The sequence below is a fragment of the Lontra canadensis genome, unplaced genomic scaffold (genome assembly GCF_010015895.1).
Source record: "Lontra canadensis isolate GAN:19392208 unplaced genomic scaffold, GSC_riverotter_1.0 scaffold2, whole genome shotgun sequence".
In the NCBI taxonomy this organism is placed as follows: Eukaryota; Metazoa; Chordata; class Mammalia; order Carnivora; family Mustelidae; genus Lontra; species Lontra canadensis.
This window is the reverse complement of record NW_022630996.1, coordinates 54947285-54953412: the sequence shown is the minus strand read 5'-3', so window position 1 is coordinate 54953412 and position 6128 is coordinate 54947285. Positions and strand designations below refer to the sequence as shown.

General features: G+C 35.3%; 1 pseudogene; it reads left to right on the top strand.

Moving 5' to 3' along the window:
* Positions 1-1096: 1096 nt before the first annotated feature.
* LOC116872618 lies at positions 1097-2434 on the top strand (annotated as a pseudogene).
* Positions 2435-6128: the final 3694 nt, after the last annotated feature.

The following is a 6128-nucleotide window of genomic DNA, read 5'->3' as shown; positions in this document are numbered from 1 at the left end:
AGCCAAAACTTCTATACCTGTGGGGCAATAAGGAGGCTTCATGCACTCTGCAGTGTCAGTGGATACCATGTAGAAATCTTGGACTTCCAACCCCACCCAGCAGTAATGAGGTACTTCTGTCCCTCCTCCTAGATTGGGGTCAGAGGACATCTAGAAGGGGGTCAAGACTTTCATCACTGCCCAGTGGTAAGAAGGCAACTCACATTTTCCATGATGTCAGCGGAGTTCACAGTGAACAACTTTATAAACATAAATTTGATAATTTAGATGAATGGACCAATTCCTCAAAAAAATAAATTACCATAATTCATCCAATATAGAACAGATAATATGAATAGCTCTGTAACTATTAAAGAAATTGAATTCATTATTTTAAAACTCCCCAAACAGAAATCTCCAGGTTTAGCTAGTTTTCCTGGAAGATTATACCAAACATTTAAGGAGGAATTCATATCAATTGTATACAATCTCTTCTAGAAATGAGACTAGGAGGAAGTATATCCCAATTTGTTTTATGACACTAGTATTACTCTGATACAAAAAAAAAATTAGCCAAAGACATAAAAAAAAGAACTACAGACTAATATCCTTCATGAATTTAGATGCAAATCCATAACAAAATATTAGCAAATAGAATTCAGCTAAATATAAAAAGAATTATGCATCATAAATAAGTGGGTTTATTCCAACAAAGCAAGACTATTTGATAATCAACCAATGCAATCCACCATATTTACAGGGTAGAGAAAAATATTATATGCTTATAACAAGCAATGCTGAAAAATCATTTGTCATAATTCAGTATCCATTATGTCAAAAAGCATTTCAGGGGCGCCTGGGTGGCTCAGTGGGTTAAGCCTCTGCCTTCAGCTTGGGTCATGGTCTCAGGGTCCTGGGATCAAGCCCCACATCAGGGCTCTCGCAGAGAGCCTGCTTCCCTTCCTCTCTCTCTCTCTGCCTGCCTCTCTGCCTACTTGTGATCTCTGTCAAATAACTAAATAAAATCTTTAAAAAAAAAAAAAGCATTTCACATAATTCAATACATATTTACCACAAAGACTTTTAGAATAAATAGGAACAGAATACAATTTCCTGGCCCTCTCCTCTCCCCACAATGGCGTGTGCTGGCCCATTGATATCTATGTACTCCAAAAAGGGAGAATCATCTGACAAAAATGTTACATTGCCTGTTGTGTTCAAGGCTCCCATTCGACCTGATATAGTGAACTTTGTTCACACCAACTTGCACAAAAACAACATACAGGCATATGCTGTCAGTGAATTAGCAACTCATCAAACTAGTGCTGAGTCTTGGGATACTGGCAGAGCTGTAGCTCTATTCCCAGAGTTTGAGGTGGTGGGACTCACCATTCTGGCCAGGGTGCTTTTGGAAATATGCATCGTGGGGGCACATGTTTGCACTCACCAAAACCTGGCACCATTGGCATCGCAGAGTGAACACAATACAGAAGTGATATGCCATCTGCTCTGCCCTGGCTGCCTCGGCCTTCCCAGTGCTAGTTATGTCTAAAGGTCATCGTATTGAGGAAGTTCCTGAACTTCCTTTGGTGATTGAAGATAAAGTTGAAGGCTACAAGAAGACCAAGGAGGCTGTTTCTACTTAAGAAACTTAAAGCCTAGGATGATATAAAAAAGGTCTATGCCTCTCAGCAAATGAGAGCTGGCAAGGGCAAAATGAGAAACCGTCATCGTATCCAGGGCAGGGGACCCTGCATCATCTACGATGAAGACAATGGTATCATCAAGGCCTTCAAAAACAACTTGGAATTACTTTACTTAATGTAAGCAAACTGGACATTTTGAAACTTGCTCCTGGTGGGCATGTGCGATGTTTCTGCATTTGGACTAAAAGTGCTTTCCACAGTTAGATGATCTGTATGGCACTTGACATGAGGCTGCCTCCCTCAAGAGTAACTACAACCTTCCCATGCATAAGATGCTTAATACAGACCTTAGCAGAATCTTGAAAAATCCAGAGATCCAAAGATCCCTCTGAGCACCACGCAAGAAGATTCCTCATTGGGTCCTGAAGAAGAATCCACGGAAGAACCTGAGAATCATGTTGAAGCTAAAACCATATGTGAAGACCATGTGCCGGAATGCCATTCTTCACCAGGCCAATAATCACAAACTTTGGATGGATAAAGCGGTAGCAGCTTTGGAAGCCAAATCAGATGAGAAGGCGGTTCCAGGCAAGAAGACTTCCCTTCCAGGGAAGAAAGGAAAGAAGGCTGCTGGTGTGAAGAAGCAGAAGAAACCTGTAGTGGGGAAAAAGGCTGCAGTTACCAAGAAGCCAGCAGCTGACAAGAAGCCTGCAGAAAAGAAACCCACTGCAGAGAAGCCTGCTGCCTAAAAACTTGACATTTATTCATAAAAGTCAGATAATTTTGGATAGCTAATTTTGAATAAAGACGTGATAAAGCAAAAAAAAAAATACAACTTCCTAAATTTGATAAAGATCATCTACAAAAATCCTACAACAAATATTTTACTTAATTGTGAAAGACTGAATGCATTTCCCTAAGATTGGGAAGAAGGTAAAGCAATATCTACTCTCACCAATTTTATTCAAGATAGTGCTAGAAATTCTAGCTAAATCAATAAAAAAGAAAGGGAACTAAAAAGCATATGAATTAGAATGTAAGAAAAAAACTATTCCTTTAAGGAGGGCACATACTGCATGGAGCATATATGGAGCATAAACAATGAATCTTGGAACACTGAAAAAATAAAATTAAATAAAAACAAAACAAAACCCCAAAACTATTCCTGTTTTCAGATGACATAATTGTCTACAAAGAAATCCCACAGAACCTACATTTAAAACTCCTAGAACTAATAAGTGAGTTCAGTAGAGTCGTAAGAGGCAAGATAGGCACAGAAAAATCAATTGTATTTCTATATACTAGCAATGGTCCTATGGAAATCAAACTTAAAAACAAAATACCATTTATGGGGTACCTGTGTGGTATAGTTGGTTAACATCTGACTCTTGGTTTTGGCTCAAGTCGTGATCTCAGGGTCATGAAATGGAGCACCATTTGGTGCTCTGCACTCAGCATGGAGTCTGCTAGAGACTCTCTTTCCTTCTCCCTCTGTGTTTCCCCCTTCTAAAATAAATAAATAAATCTTTAAAAAAATTTAAATTTATTTTAAAAACCCAGAGAGAAATACTTAGGTGTAAGATTATCAAATCTACCAAAATGTGAACAAGACTTGAATACTGAAAACCACAGAATGCTGATTAAACACACACACACAAAGATTATTTAAATAACTGAAGAGACATACCATGTTCATGGATTGGAAGAATCAACATAATAAAAATGTGAATTCTCCACAAATTGATATAGAGGTTTAATCAATTCCTTTCATAATCCCGTATATAATTTCTTGCTGATATGCACAAGGTTATTCTACTTTTTAAATGGTTAAATGAAAGGAATTAGAATAGCCAGACAACTTGAAAAATAATAAATTAGGAGGAATCAGTCTACCCAGCTTCTATAGTATCAAAGCTGTATATTATTGGCAGAAGCTTAGACACATGGATCAATGAGCAGAATAGAGAATTGAAAGTAGACCCACACAAATATGCCTGCCTGATTTTTGACAAAGGTAAAAAGCAATCTAATGGAGGGAAACTAGCCTTTTAATAAATGGTTCTAGAGCAAAGTGGACATCAGTAGAAAGCCAGAGATATATACCTTTGTAAAAATGTAAGTAATCTACTAACTGAAAATAGAAATAAAACAAAAAGTATGATCAATATAGCAAAAAATGGGAAAAAAAGCAGGTATAAAAGAATAAATCTAGCAGAGGTAAATAAATAATAAAAATATAAATATAAATAAAAAATAAATAAAATAAAATAAAAATAAAAAAATAAATCTAGTAGAGGGCATAAAACATATTTTATTAAAAAAAGGAATAGAGTAAGACCTATTACATATATTCTATATATATTCTATGTATATTCTATATATATTACATACATATATACATATTACATACTATTATATATTACTATTATATTATTATGTATTACATCCATATTATGATAATATATTTAACTGGGTTAACCTTTCTAATAAGAAAATGAAGATGCTTAGGTGTGGTTAATAAACATATATCAAATAGAAGTGCAAAACAAATTCTAAAAAGTTAAGGTAAATGCTATATGAGAGATATATGAAGAAGGAAAATTTCAGAGTAAGAACTAGGAATAACATACATAAGATGAACACAAGCAGATTAAAGCAGACAGCAACATTAATATCAAAGAAAATAAAATTCATGGCAAAACCATTAAAGGAGATCAAGAAGATGTAATAATTATTGATTTTAATGTACTGAATAAAATAACTTCAATATATATAAGCAAACACTAAAAATTTAAGATTTTGAACATCTCAGCTGTTAACTAATCAAACATAAAGAAAAGAACATCTAAATAAACCAATTAATAAGAAATTTTAATAGTGTGATTTATAACATATTTATAATGTATATGATTTTGCTATGTAATATTACAGTATAATAATATCGTATATAAAATAATAGCATTTGAACAAAATAATTTATATTTCATTGGCATACTTCAAAGTCCATTACTAACAGAATATAATTTTCTGTCAACCCACAATAAAATATTTACAAAAAATTGATAACCTATTAGTCCACAAAGAAACCAGAAAAATTCTAGAAAGCAGAATACAATAGGTACATTTTTGGCTCTAATGGAAAATAAACCAGAAATTAATAATAAGGAAGCAAAATATCTCCAACTTCTTGTTTTTTTGAGATTATGCAATCATTAATACAAACTAGCCATTTACAAATGGCATGTCAAAGAGATGCTCAAATTGGTTATTAGAAAAAACAATGGCAAGAAAGACATTAAGTAAAAACATTAATGGCATGTCATCAAAGCTGTAATCAGAAGCAAATTCATAGTTTCAAATCTTTCCATTATTAAACAAGAAAAAAATAAAGCAATTAATTCAGTAGGTTATTAAAAGTAAAACCAACTAACATGAAGTTAAGCAGAACCTGTGTGTTCTGTTCAGAGCTGGGGGCCCAGGCCTGTGTCCTGAAGCAGGGACAAGCAATCAGTAAATGGCTGTTAAATCGATATGTAATAAATAAGTGACTGAATAAAAATAGAACTTGTGGAATAAAAAGAATATTAATAGAACTGAAAATCTATGACTTCCTAAGGAGGCTCAGTCTGCATTCTTGAGGAGGGCTCAAGCTGTAAAAATGGACAGAACAAGTGCAAGGGCTTGTTTACAGGACCAACAGGAGGGCTGAGGGGTACAGGTGGGGAGTGCTGGAGGCCTCATGGTTCATTTCTGGAATGTTTGGCACATTTCATGGGGGAATCTGTCACAGAGGAATTTTGCCTTGTGGCAATTTAGTGGCACTGCAGAAGAAAGCTTTCCCTTTCTTGCTGTTTACCTTTAAAATCCTTCGAACAGGTACTGAAGGCTTGCATTTCAGGTCCAAAACAAAACCCTGCAGTAACAAAGTGACTTAGGTTTACTTTTGAGGATTGTTAGCAGTAGCAAAACCTTTTCTGAACACACAGTCTGAAATAGGCAAAGTCGTGGCACTGCTGGGCCTGAGAAACTGAAGGAGCGGGGAAGGGTTTTTTACTGCTCTGGGAAAGAGTGTAGGATAATTAAAGACTCATTTTGATTACATGCCTCCTTCCGGAAAAACAAGAGCAACAGATAGTATCCCAAGCTAATGACACGTCGTGGGATATATTGACTGTAGAGAAAGTCACTTCTCATGGTTCCCTGTTTCAAATCACTCTGACTGGCTGCCTTAACTTATATGGGCAACATCCCCAAGATTCTGAAGTTGAGATGAAAGGATATATTTTTATCCACTATCAATCCTGAGTCCTCAAATAATTCCCATTCTTTTTATCTGTGAAAAAAAAAATCAACCAAATTGAACTGAAGGTCTTCACCTTCAAAATATTGAATACTGTAGATAATTAAAATTTGCTATCATGGCCAAGGCTAAGGTCCCACTCACCTGGCCTCCCACTTACAAGAGCCCAACATACTCCTTTCAGATAGTATTTTTCAAGATCC